Source organism: Taudactylus pleione, unplaced genomic scaffold (genome assembly GCF_031769625.1).
Source record: "Taudactylus pleione unplaced genomic scaffold, aTauple2 ptg001607l, whole genome shotgun sequence".
Lineage (NCBI taxonomy): Eukaryota > Metazoa > Chordata > Amphibia > Anura > Myobatrachidae > Taudactylus > Taudactylus pleione.
The window spans coordinates 961,910-976,353 of record NW_028286004.1 but is presented as its reverse complement, the minus strand read 5'-3'; the positions used below and the strand labels follow the sequence as shown (position 1 = coordinate 976,353).

The window sequence follows — 14,444 nt, the reverse complement described above, 5'->3', positions numbered from 1 at the left end:
GCGGAAGAGGCCAGAACACGCCGCTGTCAAGAAAGAAGACAGGCGGCGCCGGCTGGAAGAAGAGAAGAAGAGGCGGCGTCGCTGGCCAGGACGGGCCAGCGGCCGAAGAATACGGCTGAGGACCGGAGAGGACTGCGGGGGAGGGAAGTAAAAGAGCGTCACGAAGTTCCCCCCCGCAGCCTCTTCCAACGTAGCAGGTAGGCCCTCCGTGAGGCCCACCATATACCCCCTCCCTAGACCGTCAGGGTTGTCGGGCACTAGGCCCGTGGAGCATTGTCGGGCACTAGGCCCGTGGGCAATTAGTCGGGCACAAGGCCCGGGGCACAGTAGCGGGCATTAGGCCCCATAAAAGGATCCCCTCTTAATCAGGTATAAGTGGCCTGGGTACTAGGCCCAGGTCACTACTGAAAAAAGTAGGCGGGCACCAGGCCCATGGCCATAAATCAGGCATAGGCCTGTACCCATACAGGAGGGCACTAGGCCCTATATATGAGCCCCACCGATAGGCAGGCAAATAGGCCTGAGCCCCATAATAAGTGATCTGGGCATTAGGCCCAGACCACTACCAGAGCCCACCGTTTGGCAGGCACCTAGGCCTGAGCCGCAGGTAAGACCCTGGGCGTTAGGCCCAGGGCCCTGAGCCCATTAGCTGCAGCGCTAACAGAGAGGCGGATGAGAGGTGTGAGCAGTGGTGGAGAGCTGTACGGCTTCCACCCATGAGGTAGTGGTTTCCCCAGTCACCGAGAAGAGGAGCTGGCCAGCTCTGGATAGGTAGCAGACATTTAAAGAGACAGTACTGTGTTTTACTCTTGTATATTTAGTCTGTGATTGGTGTTCCGTGCAGGGCAAATGTTTAGTTGTTGTTATATCTGTCGCACTACACACACTGTAGGTTGAGGGTGATGCCGTTTTAGTATGAGTAGTTGCTTGACATAGGTTTAGGCCCTGCACGGCTGTGTTGTGTATCTCCTTACAGGGACCTGTAGGCGAGTGAGCGGACGAAGAGCAAGAGTGGACACGGTGAGGAATATCTGTGTGTACTGTCTCTCCCTGTTTGTCACTATCTATCTCCTTCCTTCTGGGCGGACGGTGAACCTTGCAACCCGGTGCAAGGACGGATCTTCACCTGGTGCGTGAGTACCGATAGGTGAAAATTCGGGATCTGAGGCCAAAAGTGCCAATGATGATCTTCACTTAAAACCTGAATTTATCCCCCGGTTCGGTAGGGCGCGTCGGTCGACGTGAGGAAGGACGGTACTCACCTCGTCTCCTTCCCCCTAGGTCATCGTGTCCGTGTTTTATTTGGAGGTTCCAGGACCGTCTGCTCAACACACGGCCTGAAGGTGAGAGGGTGCGACGCAAGGTAAGTAACAGACGTACACCTGCACGGCAGCAGGCTTTGCACCGCACCCACCCCTCACACATAAATTAGCCATTGTGATCCCCTTCGCAGCATGAGAGCTATCCGCGTGTCAGAGAGATGCAGTGTTTGAGGCAGGTCAGACTTGACTTGCGTGATTGTCCCATCTGCGTCAATGTTCCCAATGTTTTCGCTGTTGCACGTCGTTGGACGGATATGAGAAGGCAGCAGTGGACGTCCCTATGCTCGGGTAAGCTTTGGAAGACATTAGCATATTTTCACTATTGCGGTCCGGAAGAAATCACAGCTGCGACTGCAGTAGCATTCCTCACTTAACGACCGAGTTCCGTTCCTATAAATAGGGCCATATTCAATTAGAGGCAAAAAGTCAGAGGTCAGACTTTTCGCCGTCATCACCGTTTTTCCTGGGGATAAAGTATCAGGTGCATGCCCATGTATCCCCATGTTCAATTAGGAATCGGGGAAAACGGGACCCGGCGAAAAGGTAAGTATCGAAAAGTCCTGTCACTTGTCCTGTCACTTTTGGGGAAATCAGCCTGTTACCCCCCAAAAGATGGTCTGACATGGGGGATTACTCTGGGTACCCCGGAATTGGTATTTGGGATTTTAAATGGAGTTGGCATACATGAAAATGGGTGCAAACATATTTTGAAGTCCCTAAAGTGAATTTGAAAAATTCTTCAAAAATCCACCTGCCGCAACCAACCGCATTCTAGAAAACACCTGCCCCATACTTTGGGTGCCCCCCTGAGTCTATTTCGCTAGTTTTTTAGTTTAACCCCAAACTTTTTTTTTTCGCCCCCAATACGAAACCACTTTTTTGGGGTGTCCTATCAAACTTTTTTAAAATGTTTTGACACAGATAACCCTTTAGGGGGCATTCCAAAGGCTGCAGGGTACTTTTTTTAAGTCTGCACCCCAAAACCCCAATTCTGCACTTTTTTCGCCACCTATTCAGTGGTGAAAACTTATCCCCGTTTCTTGACAAAGACTTTTCGCACCTGCGAAAAGTCTTTCAAACTGAATATGGGGATAAGTGAAAATGGCAAAAATGACATCATCGACGGTAAATTATCTCCTATACCGGACTTTTCGCCTCTAATTGAATATGGCCCTAGGTCGTTAAACCAATTGGTCACTAAACAAGGAGCCATATATACTTAATACAGGTAATCATTTTTATTCATTCTGAATAAAGAAAAGGTCTAAAGGAAACTCTAAGTTGATACTGTAACTGTGTTTTACTTTGCATAATTCTTACATACTGTACAGTACAATTGTAGTTATAAAAAAATTACATTCAGAGTAACATATTAGTCATTGTACTAGGGGTTCCAGCTGGTCGGAATGCTGGTCGTAAGCCCGAGAGGTTGTTAAACGAGTAGGTTGTTAAGTGAGGAGGGTCTGTATAGGAGTCTATTTATTTTTGTTGGCTTTGGACATCAAAAATTTACATTTCTTATTGCAGCATATCGCAGAGATAAGAAATTATTTGACAAAAAGCACTGATGAGAGCCTATCCCAGGAAAAAGGTCTGCAGTAAAATAAATGCGCGTATGCATAGAGGTATTCGGATGGAAGATAGACAGTACAGTCAGGAGGTCGACATCAGATGGTCAACATGCAAATGGTGGACAGGGTCAAATGGTTGACAGTTAAAAGGTCAACATGAATTTAGGATGACAGAGTCAAAAGGTCGACACACAAATGGTCAACACAGAAAAGGTAGACACATAGGGGTCTATTTACTAAGCTTAGTTAGGAGATAAAGGCAACGGAGATAAGGTACCAGCCAATTAGCTCCTAACTGTCATTTTTCAAACACAGCCTGTGACATGGCAGTTAGGAGCTGATTGGCTGGTACCTTACCTCCATTTGCTTTATCTCCTAACAAAGCTTAGTAATAGACCCCCATAGTGCCTAACCCTGCAGGGGGAGAGTTAGGGTAAGGGGTTTAGGGTTTAAAATAACAAAAAAAGTCCACTATTTGTGTCAACCTTTTGACCATGTCGACAATTTCACCCTGTCTCCCGAAATCCACGTCGACCATTTAACAGTCAACCATTTGACCCTGTAGGCCATTTGACCCTGTCGACCATCTGGTGTCAACCTATTGACTATACACTGTTGATCCTTTAATCCACACCCATGCACAAAATAAGAAGGTGCTACCCAACAACAAAGAATTGCAACATAGAGACAGAACTAACACTGCAACTGGTGCCCATCCCAGAACGCAACTAGCCCCATGACTAAGTGCAGCCAGATGGAAGACAACAGAGAATGTGTGTGTTGGGCTGAATGGTGTGTACCAAATTACATAGGGTAGGGCCAGCCCTGGAAGGGAGAAGCATGAATACTACGGGGAGGGATCAGAAGATCCCCCTCCAGCAATGCTCTCCCTATAGAATTAGATCTGCTAAGCTTTCGGGGCTTGATAAATTGGTCCACCTGCAGTACCCATTAAGAATAATGAAGACTGTGCTCTGCAGCATTAGGGGTAAATTTACTAAGATTCGTTTTGATCCGAGATTGCTATCTCGGATGAAAATACAACTTTTTTGGAAATCGGGAATTTACTATGATTAAAGTCGGATGATTTGTTCATCTTTTGGGGTTGAATTTGGGTGAGTTAATGCCGCAAATTTGGCCATTTTTTTTAACTAGAAATTAATTCACCATTGACTCAAATCGGAAGTACTTTTCATTAATTTCTTCCAATGAGCCATATTCAATTTGAAAGACCCGTGATACTTTTCCGCCTCCCGAACTTTTCACCTAGATCGCGTGTTTTGTAGGTGGAAAAGTATCGTGCGCGTGCCCGCGTATCCCCGTATTCAATTTGAAAGTAGGTGAAAACGGGACCCGGCGAAACTTGAACAGGCGGAAAGTACTGTCAGATTTGGGGAAATCAGCCTGACACCCCCCAATGATGCTCTGACATGGGGGTTAGCTATGGTACCCCCCGATTTGGCTTGCTGAAGGTATTTGGTGTTTTTAAATGGGCTCAATAGCTGCTAAATAGCGTTTTTGTATAAGTCGCGCAGAATAGTATTCTGGATAGGGGTGAGCGGGTTCGGATTTCTGAAATCCGAACCCCCCCGAGCCCCCCCGAACCGAGGCGGATCCGAGTCAGGCTCGACTTTTCCCGCCTGACTCGGATCTGAAATCGAGGCAAAACGTCATCATCCCGCCTTCCGGGTCTCGCGGGTTTTGGATCCTATATAAGGTACCCGCGTCGGCGCCATTTTCTTACTCGGCTGTGGACAGTGAAGAGGGAGGGTGGGGTTAGGGCTGGCTGGGCTGTGTAGTGTAGTGTTGTGCTGTGCTGTGCTGCTGTTGTCCATAGGGGCTGTGTCCACTACTGCAAAGTCCATAGAGGCTGGCTGTGTTGTGCTGTGCTGCTGTTGTCCATAGGGGCTGTGTCCACTCCTCCAAAGTCCATAGGGCTGGCTGTGTTGTGCTGTGCTGCTGTTGTCCATAGGGGCTGTGTCCACTCCTCCAAAGTCCATAGGGGCTGGCTGTGTTGTGCTGTGCTGCTGTTGTCCATAGGGGCTGTGTCCACTCCTCCAAAGTCCATAGGGGCTGGCTGGACTGTGTTGTGCAGCCAGTTGTCCATAGGGGCTGTGTCCACTCCAAAGTCCTGAGCAGTGTCCCAGTCCTAAAGAGGTGCTGTAGTGTTGTCCAGGGGGTGCTCTGTCCATCAGGGATGCTCCCCCCAAGTTAAAAAAAAAAGATATTTTTTTTCTGTTTGTGAATTGTGTGCGCAGTAGCCGCACATGCATCAACAAAGTAGTGCCAAGCGTGCGCCTGTGTCATAAGTAAAGGGACGGCTGTCTTGACCGTTAAAGGGTGCTGTAACCCCCAAAGTGCACTCCAAACCAAATAAAAAAATATTTTCTGTGTTTGTGAATTGTGTGCACTGTGGCTGCACGTGCATCAACAAAGGAGCAGCGCCAAGCGTGCGCCTGTGTCCCATAAGTAAAGGGCCGGCTGGCTTGTCCGTTAAAGGGTGTTGTAACCCCCAAATGGCACTCCAAACAAAATAAAAAAATATATTTTTTTGTGTTTGTGAATTGTGTGCGCAGTAGCCGCACGTGCATCAACAAAGTAGCGCCAAGCATGCGCCTGTGTCATAGGTAAAGGACCTGCTGGCTTGACCGTTAAAGGGTGCTGTAACCCCCAAAGTGCACTCCAAAAAAAATAAAAAAATATATTTTTTTGTGTTTGTGAATTGTGTGCGCAGTAGCCGGACATGCATCAACAAAGTAGTGCCAAGCGTGCGCCTGTGTCCCATAAGTAAAGAGCCGGCTGGCTTGTCTGTTAAAGGGTGCTGTAACCCCCAAAGGGCACTCCAAACAAACTAAAAAAATATTTTCTGTGTTTGTGAATTGTGTGCACAGTGGCTGCACGTGCATCAACAAAGGAGCAGCGCCAAGCGTGCGCCTGTGTCCCATAAGTAAAGGACCGGCTGGCTTGTCTGTTAAAGGGTGCTGTAACCCCTAAAGGGCACTCCAAACAAAATAAAAAAATATTTTCTGTGTTTGTGAATTGTGTGCACAGTGGCTGCACGTGCATCAACAAAGGAGCAGCGCCAAGCATGCGTCTGTCTGTTAAAGGGTGGTGTAACCCCCAAAGTGCAATCCAACAAAAATAAAACATTTTCTTCTGTGTTTGTGAATTGTCTGCACTGTACGTGCATCCTCAAAGCAGCAGCGCCAAGCGTGCATCTGTCTGTTAAAGGGTGGTGTAACCCCCAAAGTGCGCTCCACAAAGAATAAAAAATTCTTCTTTTTTTTTCTGGCTTTGTGAATTGTGTGGGCTGTAGCTGCACGTGCATCAACAAAGGAGCAGCGCCAAGCATGCGCCTGTCTCATAAGTAAAGAGCCGGCTGGCTCATTTCTTAAAGAGTGGTGTAACCCACAAAGTGCACTAGTCTCCAACAAAAATAAAAATTATTTTCTGTGTCTGTGTGCGCCTTAGCCGCACGTATATATCAATATAACATAAATGGAGGACCAAACTGAATCCAATAAAAATAAAATAGGGAAAGATCAAGAACCACTTCCTCCTAGTGCTGAACTGCTGCCACTAGTCATGACATAGACGATAACATGCCATCAACGTCGTCTGCCAAGGCCGATGCCCAATGTCATAGTAGAGGGCACATACAATCCCAAATGACAAAGTTCAGGAAAATGACCTTGAAAAAAACATTTAAATCATCTGAAGAGAAATGTAAACTTGCCAATATGCCATTTACGACACGGAGTGGCAAGGAACGGTTAAGGTCTTTCCCTATGTTCATGACTAGTGGTTCAGCTTCACATGACAATGGAAGCCCTCCTCCCGCTAAAAAAATCAAATGAGGTAAGCTGGCAAAAGCACAGCGAAGAACTGTGCATTCTAAGAAGATATCACAAATCCCCAAGGAGAGTCCAAGTGTGGTGGCGGTTGCGATGCCTGACCTTCCCAGCACTGGACGGGAAGAGGTGGCTCTTTCCACCATTTGCACGCCCCCTGCAAGCGCTGAAAGGAGCACCCACAGTCCACTTGCTGATATGCAAATTGAAGATGTCACTGTTGAAGTACAACAGGATGAGGATACCGGTGTAGCTGGCGCTGAGGAGGAAGTTGGCGAGGAGGATTCTGATGGTGACGGTTTGTTTAAATCAGGCTCCAGGGGAGACAGTTGTTGTCCGTGGGATGAAAAAGCCCATCATGGTCATGCCTGGGCAGAAGACCAAACATTCCACCTCTTTGGTCTGGCAATATTTCTATACAAATCCGGACAACAACTGTCTTGCCATATGTAGCATATGTAAAGGTGAAATAAGTAGGGGTAGGGATGTTAACCACCTAGGAACATCCTCCCTTATACGGCACCTGCAGCGCGTTCATAAAAAGTTACTGTCAAGTTCAGAAACTTTGGCTAAGACCGTAAGCAGTCCAGGGACACCTAAATCTCGTTGTCCTGTTGGATCCAAGTGCCTGCAAACCACACCATCAACTATCTCCTCGTCAATTTCCTCCTTAGTCAGGATCGGAAGTAGTCCTGCAGGCCATGTCACTGGCATGACTGACTCTCCTATCCGGGATTCCTCCAGAGGATCCTGCATTGCTACGCCTCCTGCTGCCGCTGCTGCTGGGAGTCGTTCATCATCCCAGAGAGAAAGTAGGAACACCACTACTTTTACTAAACAATTGACCCTCCAACAGTCCTTAGCGAGGAGGATGAAGTACCACAGCAGTCATCCTGAAGCAAAACGTATAACTGAGGCCTTGACTGCTATGTTGGTGTTAGACGTGCGTCTGGTATCCGCCATTAGTGCAGTGGGATTTAGACAATTGATGGAGGTAGTGTGTGCCCGGTTCCAAATCCCGTCTAGATTCCACTTCACTAGGCAGGCGATACCAAGACTGTACAGAAATGTCAGAAAAAGTGTCCTCAGTGTCCTGAAAAATGCCGTTGTACCCAATGTCCACTTAACCACGGATATGTGGACAAGTGGAACAGGGCAGACTAAGGACTATATGACTGTGACAGCCCACTGGGTAGATGTATCACCTTACGCAGCAACAACAGCAGCGTCACCAGTAGCAGCATCTCAGAAACGCCAGCTCGTTCTAAGGCAGGCTACGCTGTGTATCACCGGTTTCAGTAAGAGGCACACCACCGACAACCTCTTAGAGAAACTGAGGGAAATCATCACCCAGTGGCTTGCCCCACTTAGACTCTCCTGGGGATTTGTGATATCTGACAACGCCACCAATATTGTGCGGGCATTACATCTGGGCAAATTCCAGCACGTCCCATGTTTTGCTCACACAATAAACTTGGTGGTGCAGAATTTTCTGAAAAGCGACAGGGGTGGCCCGAAAAATTTCTGGCCACTTTTTCCATTCAGCGACTGCGTGCCAAAGACTGGAGCGCCAGCAAACACTCTTGAACCTGCCCCGCCATCACCTGAAGCAAGAGGTTATGACGCGGTGGAACTCAACCCTCTATATGCTTCAGAGGATGGAGGAGCAGCAAAAGGCCATTCGAGCCTATACATCCACCTATGACATAGGCAAAGGAGGGGTATGCACCTGACTCAAGCGCAGTGGAGAATGATTTCTGTGTTGTGCAAGGTTTTCCAGCCCTTCGAACTTGCCACAAGTGAAGTCAGTTCAGACACTGCCAGCTTGAGTCAGGTCATTCCCCTCATCAGGCTTTTGCAGAAGCAGCTGGAGAAAGTGAAGGAGGAGCTAAGACGGAGCGATTCCGCTCGGCATGTGGGACTTGTGGATGAAGCCCTTCATTCGCTTTGCCAGGATTCCAGGGTGGTCAATCTTTTGAAATCAGACCACTAAATTTTGGCCACCGTGCTCGATCCTAGGTTTAAAGCCTATGTGGTGTCTCTCTTTCCGGCCGACAGAAGCCTGCAGAGGTGCAAAGACCTGCTGGTGAAAACACTGTCAGCTGAAGCGAAACGTGACACGTCAACAGCTCCTTCTTCATTTTCTCCCGCAACTGGGGCTGAAAGGAAAAAACTTAGGTATACTAAGCAACCCGCTGGTGGTGATGCAGGGCAGGCAGGACCAAGTTTGGACATCTGGTCCGGACTGAAGGACCTGGCAACAATTTCTGGCATGTCTACTGTCACTGCATATGATACTGTCACCACTGACAGAATGGTGGAGGATTACATCGGTGACAGCATCCAAGTAGGCATGTCAGACAGTCCGTACCTGTACTGGCAGCAAAAAGAGGCAATTTGGAGGCCCCTGTACAAACTGGCTCTATTTGACCTGAGTTGCCCCCTTCCAGTGTGTTCTCCGAAAGAGTGTTTAGTGCAGCTGGGAACCTTGTCAGCGAAAGGTGTAGGAGGTTGCTTCCACAAAATGTGGAGAAGATGATGTTCATAAAAATGAATTATCAACTCTTCCAGGGAGACCAGCCTCCAGAACGTACAGAGGGACCTGTGGTGGTGGATTCCAGCGGGGACGAGTTAATACTCTGTGAGGATGAGGATGTACACAACACTGAAGAGGGTGAGGAATCGGTGGATGAGGAGGATGAGGACGACATCTTGCCTCCGTGGAGCCAGTTTGTGCAGGGACAGATTGACAGCTTGTTTTGTTGGGGCCCAAACGAACCAATCATTTCAGCAACAGTCGTGTGGCAGACCCTGGCGCTGAAATGATTGGTTTGTTAAAGTGTGCATGTCCTGTTTATACAACATAAGGGTGGGAGGGCCCGAGGACAATTCCATCTTGCACCTATTTTTTTTCTTTGCATTATGTACTGTTTGGGGCCTAGTTTTGCAAACTGCCATCCTGTCTGCCACTGCAGTGTCACTCCTACATGGGCCACGTGTTTGTGCCGCCCACTCGTATCTCTTAGCATAGTCATCCAGCTACCTCGGTGCCACCTTTTGGACATAAAAACACTATTGTGAGGTGTGAGGTGTTCAGAATAGACTGGAAATGAGTGGAAATTAAGGTTATTGAGGTTAATAATAGCATAGGAGCAGAAAAACCCACAAATTATGTGATTTTAGCTGTTTTTATGCTTTTTAAAAAAAAAATACAGATCCAAAACTCAGAACCCAAAACACGGAAGGGTGGTTTTAGCAAGACCAATCCAGATCCAAAACACGAAGAAAGATCCAGATCCAAAACCAAAACACGAAAAGTGGCCGGTGCACACCCCTAATTCTGGAATATTTTTTGCAGAAAATAATTTATCCCAGCAAATCTGGGGTACTTGAAAATGGGGGTCAGCATATTTTAAAGTTGCTAAAGTTAAGTTGGAAAAATCCACCAGTTGCAAGCCCCTGCAATGAAAAAAACACATGGGGCATACTTGGGGACCCCCCCAGAGTCAAGTTCACCAGTTTTTATCTTTGTCCCCCAACATTTTTTTCGCCCCCAAATTCAAGGTGATTTTTTGGGGTGTCAAGTGTTTTTTTTTAAATTTTACAGTTTACCTTTGGGGGACTGTTTGAAGGCTCCCCGGGGGTTACATTTCATTGACTTTCTGCCTAGGCGGAAAGTCTTTCAAATTGTTTACGGCGATACTTTTCCACCTGGCGAAATGACATCATCAACAAAACTTTTCCGCGGATTTCAGCTTTCCGCCTCAAATTGAATACAGGCCTAAATCAGGAATTTACCATTAATCATTTTGCTATATTTAGCTGTTTTTACAGCCAAATTGGGGAGTCAATAGAAGTTTCGAATGCACCACCTCCTGAGTTGCGAGTTGCCATCAAACATACACAAATCAGTGTGATTTGTGTATGTTTACTAATGAATAGTCTATTTTTAGGACTAATTTTTAAAAAATTTATGTGGGGTCCCCCCCAAAAGAATAACCAGCCCCGGTCTTGTCAGCCAGTCCTGGTTCCTAAAATTACAGGGAACAAAATGAGTAAGATTCCACTGTAATTTAAGAGCCAGCACCTGGCTGCAGGGCCAGTGCTGATTTTAAATATAGGGGGGAAAAAAAATGTATTGGGGTCCCCTATATATAAAACCAGCACCGGACCCAAACCGACCAGGGTGTAATGCCACAGCCAGGAGAACCTATTACCGGGTCACCATGGCCAAAGCATTCTCACCCCAAGCCGTTCAGGCCAAGCCAGGGATCTCAGGGGAGATGGTGACCCCCCAAAAAAGGCCTCCCCTCCTCCCGAAAACCCCAGGCTTGGTCTGAAGCCCAGGGCTCTTCCCCGCACCCCTGCAGCGGTAGGTACGGAGGTAATAAAGTGTTAAATAGTATTAAACTATTGTATTTTACAGTGGAACTACAGGTGCCAACATGTCTGCCTTTGGCACTTGTGGAACTACAATGCAAGCAGGCGGCCAGCACCCATACTCCCACTGTAAAATAAATACTTAAAAAAAGACAGTTTTTAATACAGTATGTACTAAATAAAGAACATATTTTACATGAGATTTTCCATTGTCCTGGTACAGTCATCTATTTGTTGTATCTGGAGGCACCAGCACCAGCATGCACACCTGGGGATTTTTATTCCAGATAAAATAATTTGATTGTGTGTGAGAGAGAAAGAGGGTCTGTGCTGTTTCTTCTTCTTTGTTTTGTACTTCTAAAATATGCTATATATGATGATCATCTTACCATTTCTTGATTTTGCTTAGGTATATTTATTTTCTACTTTCAAGTAAAGATGCACATAAGATTCTAAAATATTTATTTTATTTACATATTATTTATCAGGGTTTACCCCCATGAATATCAAATGATTTGGCATTATTCAGCCACAAATTATCAGAGCTATTTAACCGTGTCTGCTTGTCCAGATAGAGCATCTGAAAAGAGCCTGTCCTAATGAAGCACTTTCCACTGAAAAGCAAAACACAGCAGCAAAAGACTTTACTGTTTTACGGACACTACTTTACATTCGCAAATGGTAAAACACACTGGCCCTGATTCAGACCCAGACGCTAAGCCGTGAACGCACGCTATGGGCGATTGTCGCGAGTCTGCGCATGCGGCGATATGCGCATGTGTGAGTCACTCACTGCGCTTGGCAATTGTGTGCTCGTAGTACACAGAGTGGACACTACTTTGAGTGACAGTGCCTTTTGTGGGTGGTAACAGGGGAAGGTGCTTGTGAACGGGGGAGTGGTGCTGCGACAGGCATGTCTGGGCGTCTAACTGGCGTTTTATGGGTGTGCATAATTAGCATGGAGGCGTCATTGTACACGTCACTTGGTTGTATTTCAGCCTGCAGTGATCGCAGTGCTCGCAGTGGGGTAGAGTCGACCTCAGAGGCTGCAAGCAGTTCCGATGGCTCTCGATGGTTCTGATTAATCATACACTTCCTGGAGATGGCGTGTGTTAAGAAAGAAAAGTGGGCGTCATTACACCGGCGTACGTTCGCTCTGCCGTCGCTCTCTAAGACATAGAGGGCGTTCTTGCACCAGACAGTGCGATCGCGGAATTTGCATACCCGGCCCCTTTTGGCGCCAAGAGAGCGCAGCTTAGCATCCGGGTCTGAATCGCCCCCACTGTCACTTGAGCTTTACTAATTCGAAATGGTAGTCAATGGCATGGCGTTATCTCCAGAGGGGAAAGCTCTGAAAGCTTAACATATATTAGCAGAGTGGCCAGGGTTAGGACACTCCGTCCGTAACCTATTAGCAGAGTATTAGCAGAGTTGGGGCTCCGTAATCTGAGCCCTGGGAGCACTGATGGGGCATGCTGGATTGGTGAAGAGCAAAGCAAAGGTGCTGGTGGCGGTTAGTCCAAATGTGAAACAGCTTAACCAGTTATTAGATTTATTAACCAGACAGAAATACAGGTGGCTGTAGACACAGGGATAAAGCAGGTACAATTTTACTAAGTATCAAATGCAGTCTGGAGTGATTGGGTATGCTGGGCATTGTAGCACACCAAGTGGAATCGGAGCATACAATCTAGCAGGCTTGCCTACCCTCCCGATTTGGCCGGGAGCCTCCCGATTTTCGGGTGCCGCTCCCGGCCCCCCGGAAAGGCAGGCAAGCCTCCCGGAAGCCTCCGACCCTCCCGTCCTCCCCCCTGAAAAGTTTAGAAACCCCCGCAGCGGGGGAGCCGGTGATGCGATTCGCGCTGAATCGCGTCATCGCGGCCCCGCCCCCTGCTTCACACTGCCGAAAATAACGGCATTGTGAAGAGGGGCAGAGCCACGATGATGCAATCGTGCGGCTCTGCCCCCGGCTCCACCCCCAATATACCACCTTCTGGCTGGCCCGCCCCCGGCTCCGCCCCCAATGACCGCCCCGCCCCCCCCGCTGTTAGCCGACAATCAGCTCCCTCCTGGAAGGCTGGAGCTGATTGTCGGCAAGTATGCAATCTAGTGGTGTGTGGAACTGTGCTCCACTAGACCTTGTATGGCTATAACACTGGGGAGCATCACAATACACATCCGTCTAACATGGATGCCAAGAAGAAAGAGGCACAAAGAAGCTGAAAAAATGCATAGTGCATGTTGGAGGTCAGGCCTCCGGACAGAGCCGATGTGGGTCCTAAAGATTGCTGGCTCTCACTAATCAGTGACGTCAATGGCTGGGTAGGCACACATGTATAAAAACACAGTTTTTATATAAAAACTCTGGAGCATGACAGGGAGTATGATAGGGGAGGGAGTATGCCTACCCTCACCGCACGTCCCTTTCACTTATATGGATGGAAGCAGCGCAGAGCACTCCTCATCCAACAAATTTAGGGTTTGCAAGAATGCACCATTGAGACAATGTTACAGGAAACATGGTTAAATATGACATTCGGGGTGCATGGCTTGGATGACAGATGGAGCAGATGTACCTTCTGGCTGCTTCTGCGGTTTACCCACAATTATGTTTTTTGGGGGGAGTTTCTCCTACACCAGTACCTCTCCACCGGTGCCCTCCTGTGTCCAGCAACGCCCAGGTACACCGTTTGTTGCGATGGACCACTCCCAGGACGAATATCCCAGCTGAGGCCTAGATCTAACAGAAGCTGCGGGTTCAAACTGCGAACCGCGGCCGACAATCATCTATGCCCTACTGTGTGGCCACTTGACCCCGGATTACCTAGCCCATTGGACGAGGAGCTCCCTGAGGCTGGGACCCAGCATACATGCCTACTCTCCCGGAACTCGTGGGAGGCTCACGATTATTTAATGACGCGATTCCAGAATCGCTTCATTTCGCGCCGCCTATTTAAATCTGCACGAATTGCAGCAATCTATTGTGAGGGGGTGGGGCTTAATTACACGGAGCATCATGTCCTGCCACCCAGATGCTTCTCCTCCCCAGACTTCTCCCGGGGAGGAGAAAAATATAGTCGGCAAGTATGAGCTGAACCCGCGGGTCACACGCAATCTTGAAAATTATCTGGAGGCTTTAGGTACACCCTGAAGAGCAAGCTGTGGATATCACTCCCTCCTCCTCTCCCACTGTACACCCCAGTGAGGATTTGCTACTACTGAAACTCTGACTCCCCTTCCCTCTGTGTGCTGTCTAGATGCTGATTGATCTGCTTGGCTGCTGATGAGGATTGCTTCTGGGAGAGACAAGGAGGAAGCAG

General features: G+C 48.0%; 1 protein-coding gene across 1 annotated transcript in view; it reads right to left on the bottom strand.

The window, feature by feature from the left end:
• Positions 1-14,444, bottom strand: part of GRM4 (glutamate metabotropic receptor 4) — a 330,292-nt gene that overhangs the window by 104,624 nt on the left and 211,224 nt on the right. The gene's annotated exons all lie outside the window — the stretch shown is intronic.